Below are 9,090 nucleotides of genomic sequence, written 5' to 3'. Positions count from 1 at the left end.
TTTAAACTATATAACCTATGTGTTACGATTATTGTGTTATGTCTTGTCTTGGGTGTTTTGCTGTTCTCCCTGTCATGTTTTCCTCCTGGTTTCTTCTCTGGTCCTTCTCCCTGTGTTTCCCTCCTGTCGTTAGTGTCCCTGGTGTGTCTAGTTGTCTGATTGTGTTCACCTGTTGCCCTTGTGTTTCTCCTCCCCTGCCCGGCTGTTTCTCGTCCTGTGATTACCCCTCCCTGTATTTAGTCTCTTCTTGTGTTCAGTGTTGGTTCGTCTTTTGTTTGTGACTGAGTTCACCGGGGAGAGTTCTGTTTTGTCCAAGTTATTATTTTATCCTTGAAATAAAGGCATTATCAGTGTAATCTGCATTTGGGTCCTGCCTGCTTCACCCATCGTAACACTATGTGTCAAAACACTCACACTGTGTCCTAATTGGGATACTTTCCAAAGTACACAGTTTGCACAGTCTGTGAATATCAACTAGTGTCACCTGAAATTGTACCGGAGTGTGAATGTGACGATCACCTCTGTTAACGAGCTAGCTATCAGGGACAATAGTTTGTGGACTTTTTATAGTGGTTGTTTATTAAATAGTGAAATAGTATAACTTTGTTTTGTGTAACCCTAACCCCTATTTGAAGATAAAGTGAGTCTTACAGTAAATTAAACCTCTTGATGTGAGCAAGTCTATTTATATGACTCATCAGGAATGAAGGGGTTAAAAACGCATCAGAATATTATGTCAGAAATAACAACATATTTTATATACAAACTAAACTACCGTTCTACATTGTAATGCAAAACACGTTATTACCAGAGTGAGATGTGCAGCCATTTCAATGATCTGTGCAACCTGTTAATATCTGCCGTTAAATAATGATGGTCCATTGTAAAATAGCCATTTCTTTAATCATTCAGGGTTTTAAAAATATATAAAACCCCCAAATAAGTGCATTTGATAGGTAGAGATAAAAAGTATTGTTTAAATCTTAATTACTGTTTTAACTGCAGTCTTATGACATACCCTGTGCTTGTAACGCTATGGTTTTGATATTTTAGTTTTTTGTGCAACGCTTTATTTTGAGTTATCGGAAAAGTCCCTGAAGTGGTTTTTCATTTAAACATTGCTTTATATGGCATAACTGTATCCTCTTTAATTACTTCCTGTTCCCACTTCAAGCTGCTCCATGATCACTATGATGATGATCAAAGCTACGGACAATACAAGCTCTTTCATTATCAGTTACGCCTGATTATTGTAATGTTGGTTATGCTGTATTATATTTTTATAAGATAAGTAGTGTAGCCTTGCTCAGGGACACCTCGGTAGCACTTGGTCTTGCCGGGACTTGAACTGGTTGCCAAGCCAACGCCCTATCGACTCCTCCACCACCGCCCTAATACGTTATAAGTTCTATAGTAAGAAAGACCTTCCTGTTTTTTCAAGCCTGTTTTGAAACAACACGAACATTAATCAGACATATCTCAGTATGGTCTAAAAGGTTCTTACAAACAATACCTGACAGACGTTAACATCTCTAGAGTCATGTGGAAAATAAATGTTTGCCATTCAAAGAGCTTTGGGAAAATAAGGCACAAATGCTTATTGTGGTTAAACGAAATGGTACCAAACTAAATTACACTTCAGCTCTCAGAGCAGAGAGGATGGATGTGGTTGCCCCTTAACAGACCACTGATATATTTGTAGCATCAACATTTTCATGGATATGGGGAAACAGATCTGGAAAGTTAAAAAAACTAAAGCACGACACCACTTGGAAATTACTTTCCAGTCCAATGAACGGATGTGCACAGACTCCAACGTTGAAAGACATGAGGAGCAATTGATACTGCGGTTAAAGACTCCTCTGCTCTGATTGGACGTTTTCATTCTCGCACGGTGGACTCATGCTAAACACATTAGAAGAACTGCGGGGATGCAAAGGAAGATGATTCGTCTGACTTATTTGTCTCAGTTTACAGTTTTATAAAATATTATAAAAAGGTATCTTACAAACAGCAGCTTTCTACAAGGTCAACTTATTGTAGAAAGTGTGTCTGACTTGAATGTAATTCATATATCAATTAAATTACAACATACAAATACTAAACAGTTATATATTTTTTCGGTAATGTAAAGAAATAAAACGGCATAAAAGATTTTTTGAGTTTTATTTTAGTTATTGTTTTATACATTTTTGTCCAAGAAATGCTGCTTTTAAACTGTTGTTATGAAAAGTTACGGTATTTCCTGTTTCTGCCGGAGAGAAAGGAGTTCGTCCCAAAGCTTCCCGCTGTATTTACAACCCGTACTTGAAAAAAGGGAGCCTCATTCAGCTGTGAGTGTGACGACAGGCGGAGGAGAAGTGGGTAGGGGGAAGTTTGGAATTGGGCCAGTGTCAGTGATTATCCACACCTGCACATGAAGTCACTAATCAACTAATTAAACTGCCCTCAGAAGAGTTGACGTTATTGGCTCCATAATATGGTGGCCCAGAGATCTCAACCAATCAGCATCAAGTAAAACATGAGGAAATAACATAGAAACACACAACTTGAACTCATGATAAAATAAAGAAACACCAATTCCACTTCACATGTTCTCACATTCAAAAACAACAATTTATGTATTATCTGTTTTATTTTGTAGCTATTATTGATGTATGCTTTTATCTAATGCATTCATACAAACATAAATATTTGTTCCAAAGTGTATTTTAGTAAAGACATCCTCTCATAAGAAGTTTGAAGTGAATGAGTAATTTTCACGCTACAAAGTGAAACCTTCAACCAAAATCTGTTAACTGATTTTTGACGATAATGGAGTGGTAACAAATGTTCAGTCTGACTGACCAGGTTATTCTTTGGGACAAATATTTGTAGTTCTTCCATGATAAATGTTTATGAATCTATATAATGAAATGGCTATGGTTGTCATGATGATTTCTTCCTTTTTACGTTTACCTGACAGAAAATATTACAGATTTATGGAAGAGGATTAGGGCCACATTATAATTTTTTTTGGGAGGATTTGAAAAAAATATGTTTTTTCCTCAGAACAAAAGAAAATGATTTTTTTGGGAGAAAAAAGTCAGAGTTTTGACTTTAATCTCAGAATTCTGACTTTTTTCTCCAAACGAAAAAAAAAATGTTGGGAGAAAAAAGTCAGAATTCCGAGTTTTTTCTCTCAAAAAAAAATTATGTACATTTTTTTTTTTTTAAACGTTTTTTTTTCAAATCATCACTAAAAAAAAATCATGTGGCCCTAATCCTCTTCCGTACAGATTGATAACGAAACAAATGCAATTAAAAATAATAATAAAAAAAACAATTTTTTTTTTTTTTTTTCATCATATAAGTTTTAACAGTTTCAGATCCCCAGAGTTGTTAATGAATCTGCGAAGCACGAGCTCGAATAGACTGTGATTAAACTGAATATGCACGCTTCATGATCTTCCCCTGGGTAAGTAAAGCTTCATGAAATGTAAGGTATAAAACATAATAATAAAAGAAGTTGCAGTTAACTGAGAAATGTCATACTCCAAGAATGTTGTACATGATGAAAATATGATTTAGGAAATCTGTCAGAGTTTTGCAGAATCGTCTCCTACTGCACTCAGTTGACGTTTGTTGTTGTTAGTTCAGAGGCTGGGCGATAACTTCATAATCTGATGACACGTCTGTTTTCTTGATTGACATGTAAGTTCTGTCCTCTTGGTTTGGTTTCACCTTTTTTCTTGTGTGCCTATGAAAAGAAGAAAGTGTGAGACATGAGGTGTCTAAAAGTCTGTGCTGCATTGACAGAGCCTTCAAAGCATTACATCATAAAACACATACAGTAGTTACATACCAGAGGAACATCATGAAGATTATGCTGATGACATTTACAATAAGAGATACAGCAGCAACGGCAACCCAGAGTAGCACTTCACATGGTCCATGTTGATCTGCTATTAGAAATGACATACAGTAGTGTTGATTGTTTAACTGTTGAAGATTTATATTAATACTGTAAACTCAGATAGTCCACATCCCTGGTCATGTAGTGTTGCCTGTGTTGGAAGGTATTCAAATTGTCACAAATCTACATATGACGTTTTCTTTATTTGTATTAAACATTTCACAAAGCAGTGGTCTACAGTTAGGGAGGTATTTTAGTTGTCAAAACGTACCATCCAGTTTTACATTATGTTCTCTAACGTTGAGGTTTTCTTTTACTTCCCCAATGTCGTTGCTGCTGGTGCACTCGACAGTGGTGTAGTTGCGATCTTTTACAGATACAGTAATGCTGAAGTTCACTGCATGGTTTGGGAAATTGGAGTATTCAGTGTGAGCGTCTAACAGCGGCCATTTGATGGTGGGTAAAGGAAACCCCTCACTGATACACACACACACGTCAGAACCTCCAACTGAAACACTCGTCCAGGTTCAAGTAAAGCACGGTTAATGTATTATATTATTGAGGTGTTTCAAATATACGTCAATCAAGTGGCACCTGCTAACGGGGTGGTGGATGATAGGTTTACATCTAAAATCGACTGGTTGGCGGTCACTGCAGGAGGTGGGTCCGCGGGACGGTACTACATGCCAATGTACAAAACACCCTATTGTGTGCACTACCAAGGTTGTTAATATTAAAGTATTTTGATGGCGTCATGAATCAATAACAAGTCTTATCAACTTTTGCGTTGCCAGAATGTGAAATACCTCTTTGAATAATATGAATAAACACTTGTAAGTCAGAACATAAATGACTTTGGTTTGGTGTCCCCATTTTTTCCAGTACATAATCAAGTCTGCAGTTTTAGTTAACAAAACTTGATCCAAATATTCTGCAGAGTCCCCAGAGGAACATTTCATAACATCACATTATATGCAATGAAGGGAATGATTAAATGTGAACTAAACCAACATCCTACTGAGCAACAAGAAAAGGCCTGAAACGTACTCACAAAGAACATGGAGCGTCATAAACGTTTCAAGCCGAAGGTCGGTGTTGCCAGCTTGTCGTTTGTAGAGAGCAGTGCACGAAACATTCTGTCCATTGTGGCGGTAAGAAGAGGTGAATTTCATAACTGAGACCATGGATTCAAATTCATGTTTCTCCACAATGTCACCTATCGTGGGGGTCCAAGTCAGATCTGGGGGAAGGATGGGACACGGAGCTACAGCCGTGCAGCTCAACGTCACCAGAGCCCCCTCTTCTACCTCCAGCATAGATGGAGTTATGTTAGGTTGGTCCAGTGAATCTGAGGAGTACAAAAAACAAGTACATGACAAGAGAGAAACCAAAAGATGTGTAAAGTGTAAAAGAATGAGACTCAATACAAACTTTGAGTGGTGATACGGACTCCTGTTGTGAAGGTGAGCCTCAGCTTGTTATTACACTGAACCCTGAAGTAGTAGTCGTTGTCAGACGGTGGCATGTTGTAGAAGATGCTGGTGCACTCCTTGTTCTGCAGGTTCCCTGTGAGGTTTCCTTGCAGAATGTTTCTGCTTGCCTGATCTCCATTGAGGCTGGAATCAAACACAACGCTTCCGATCATGCTTCCTCTGATCCAAATTGCCTTGCAGGAATCATCCAGATCTCCATCAAACTGCAAATCGATGTTGAAAGTGCAGGGGACCTTCACACAGGATCCAGATAGTCCATCTATTCTCAGGGGCATGGTGATTTCCCACTTCAAGCATAAGCTGCCTGAGGGGAAATCAAAGCAATACATTAATATCCGAAGCAGAAATGTAAACTGTCATTATTAAAAGGGAAACAAAACCGTCTAAATTAATAGCACACGCCCACAAAACGTTCATTTGAAAAAAAGTATATTTTGCACTATTTGTGATCAATCTAAAGACATCCAAAAGGCAGTAGATTGTTGGAAACCCTACCTTGAAGTAGAAGAAGGAAAACCTTTAAAGCACCCGTCATGCTTTTCTGTCGGCTTGATATTCCTACAGAGGGACCAGACACGGCATCTATTCATTTTATAATAGTTAACTAATAAAACATGAATAGCCATAGTAAAGAATAATAGGTGTTTTATAGGTGGAAATTATATTAACTTCACTTCATACTTCACAAAGTAAAACATTGTTACTTATCAAATGTGACGTTTGATATGTGTTGCTGAAAGAATAACCCGTAGAGAAGCAGTGCCTGCTTATTTAAAAAAAGGAATGAATACTACTGAAAAGTTAAAAATAAAATCAATACTTTTAAACTATTGCTTTAACTTATATTGCAATATACTCTTACTGTTACTGTTTCATCACCAACATGAGGAAATGATGTCCTCCTTTCAAAGATAATATAAGGGTGCCAGCATGAAGATGTTAACTGTACTAATAACTATTTAAAATGTTTTGCATTTGTTTTGATAGAAATTCTGTTAAGGTATGCAAACCATTCTTACAAATACCAAATATATATATATCTATAACAAAATGAAAGAATTAACTAACAAAATAAACCTGACATTTCACGACTGGCAATCATTTGAGTTTTTAAAAACAAATATCTTACCTTAGAGCCAACAATGATTTTCAGCCTACGATATTTTCTGTTTCTAGAGAATAAATAAACACATTATATTTAAATATACAACTGCCGGCTATCAGTGAGTCATGTCCGACTGGTTGATGGCTTTTGAAAGAGGTGTTCGGGGTGTGGCCTTCAGCACAATAGAGTTTTGAATCTCTTTTTATTAATTCAAGTCTCATCAGCCCTTTTCTAAGGGATTCACAAAACAATGTTCCAAATCAGAATTTTATAAAAATATATAATTTTGTGTTTTCAAAAGTGAGCTGTTGATTTGCATATTCAACAAACTGAAAAACATAAAACAAATGATGTACTCAAGTACTCAACTGTTTCATCAGAGCATTGTGTCATTTTGAAACCAAGAGGAAGTGAAGAGAATCAAAATGAAAGGCAATGCAGAAAGAGGGAAGAAACAACAATCTGATACTTTACGTTCATAAACAGTAGAAGTCAAAGTATCATAACTTAAACAGTCAAGTTGAAGTAAGTGAAAACAAAGTGTAGTATATAATTGCTTTCCCAAAGTAGTTGCCAGTAGGCATTGTGTGTGATGTTTTTGAACAAGCAAAAAATATTCCTGAACTTTCCTGAGCCGTCACATTTAGGAGCTACGCAGAGATGAACACGATGAAGGAAAAGTGAAACAGTTTGATTCTTAAAACACAGATACTTGGTGTTTGACACACAAGTACTTATGCTGGGATTTGTCTACAAGCATTTCATCAAACAGAGAAAGTGATACAGCCCTGATGTCAGTTACCAAGAAAGACAGATGTGGTTAAATGTGTGAAACATGAGGTCAAAGCCTATACAGACAGATTCTTATCTGTTACAGTAAGCATGTCAAAGAGCAGGGGATTCGCTCTAAAGGTGCCACGACTGGTGAAAAAATAAATATATATATCACAACTAAATATAAAATTACATTGGGTTGTTCTTGATAATGTTAAAACTACATGTTACAAGTGAAGATCATCTTAAGCACCAACTCACTAACAGGAAGGGAATTGTGTTCTGTGTCAATAAAGACCATTTTCTACCAGCGTATTACTTAAATGGTGTTGCAATGTGCACACTGCACTGCAAGGAAATGGTGGATGTTGTTAAAATACTTAAAAGGTGATACGTTACGCAGGTGTCAGGGATGTTGGAGTGTGTGTGTAAATCATGCAAGCCTGCTCACATACTTGTTGGAAATAAAAAAGATGGATATTTATTACACTTAAAATATGTAAAGTGCTACAACAAGTAGGACATCAAGTGTATGAGTTTCTCTGAAAGAGGTATCATATAAACACAAGATATTTGGTAATACGCTTGTACTATGAACACGGATATTCAAATACGGACACGACACAGGAACAATGACTAGTAGTAATAGTACAAATATTGTTAAAAGTAACACGTATCTTGAGACAACATTAAGCACAACTAATAATAGGGACGGCTGGAACATATGCAACTCTTTACAACCTACTGTATGTGCAATAACACATAGCTGTGTTGACTGGAGCAAGTTTGATTACTGCTCATCGTGCAATTCACATTATGTAGCCAAGATGGCGATTGCTAGCTGCAGAAGTTAATATCTCACACAAGATAGATCCTATGTTGTTAGCACACTAACCCACTGAGCCACAGACTCCTATTTATACACTCGCTAATTTACATTTATATACATTGAATCCCACTTTTAAAAATATTTTGTATTCTGAAAAGGTACATAATTATGCCCTACGGTTTTTAAACAATGTTTTCAGATTTGTTTCATTTTGAAAGCAATATTAACAAAGATGAACAAATACTGAACACTGTAATTAAATGTTAAGTGAAGCCCTTTTTACATTTTGTTTACTTGCCAAATGTGTTGGATATCATTTTACAGTTTGTTTTTTTAAACTATTGCTTTAACTTATATTGCAATATACTCTTACTGTTACTGGTTTCATCACCAACATGAGGAAATGATGTCGTCCTTTCAAAGATAATATAAGGGTGCCAGCATGAAGATGTTAACTGTACTGATAACTATTTAAAATGTTTTGCATTTGTTTTGATATAAATTCTGTTAAGGTATGCAAATCATTCTTACAAATACCAAATATATATATATAACAAAATGACTGAATTAACTAACAAAATAAGCCTGACATTTCACGACTGGCAATCATTTGAGTTATTAAAACAAATATCTTACCTTAGAGCCAACAATGATTTTCAGCATACGATATTTTCTGTTTCTAGAGAAGAAATAAATACATTATATTTAAATGTCCAACTGCCGGCTATCAGTAAGTCATGTCCGACTGGTTGATGGCTTTTGAAAGAGGTGTTCGGGGTGTGGCCTTCAGCACAATAGAGTTTTGAATCTCTTTTTATTAATTCAAGTCTCATCAGCCCTTTTCTAAGGGATTCACAAAACAATGTTCCAAACCAGAATTTTTTAAAAATATATAATTTTGTGTTTTCAAAAGTGAGCTGTTGATTTGCATATTCAACAAACTGAAAAACATAAAACAAATGACTTTTGATTCAAGACTCAAGTACTCAACTGT

The 9,090-nt window shown here is 36.1% G+C and overlaps 2 long non-coding RNA genes across 3 annotated transcripts; both read right to left on the bottom strand.

Moving 5' to 3' along the window:
- Positions 1-3,259: 3,259 nt before the first annotated feature.
- LOC307030049 lies at positions 3,260-5,193 on the bottom strand. The gene is made up of 3 exons (XR_013805507.1): positions 4,947-5,193; positions 3,845-3,944; positions 3,260-3,739 (listed from the first exon to the last, which is right to left on the bottom strand). It is a non-coding gene; the product is annotated as an uncharacterized lncRNA (long non-coding RNA).
- Positions 5,194-5,429: 236 nt separating this feature from the next.
- Positions 5,430-8,840, bottom strand: LOC307030385. Of its 2 annotated transcripts, none has more exons than XR_013805644.1 (3): positions 8,733-8,840; positions 5,884-5,946; positions 5,430-5,692 (listed from the first exon to the last, which is right to left on the bottom strand). It is a non-coding gene; the product is annotated as an uncharacterized lncRNA (long non-coding RNA). The 2 variants fall into 2 exon arrangements; XR_013805645.1 differs by lacking the exon at positions 8,733-8,840 and adding an exon at positions 6,518-6,732.
- Positions 8,841-9,090: the final 250 nt, after the last annotated feature.

This window comes from Notothenia rossii (assembly GCF_949606895.1).
Source record: "Notothenia rossii genome assembly, chromosome: 2".
NCBI classification, from domain to species: Eukaryota; Metazoa; Chordata; class Actinopteri; order Perciformes; family Nototheniidae; genus Notothenia; species Notothenia rossii.
Note: the sequence above shows the minus strand (reverse complement) of the source record. Positions and strands in the feature narration are given on the sequence as shown.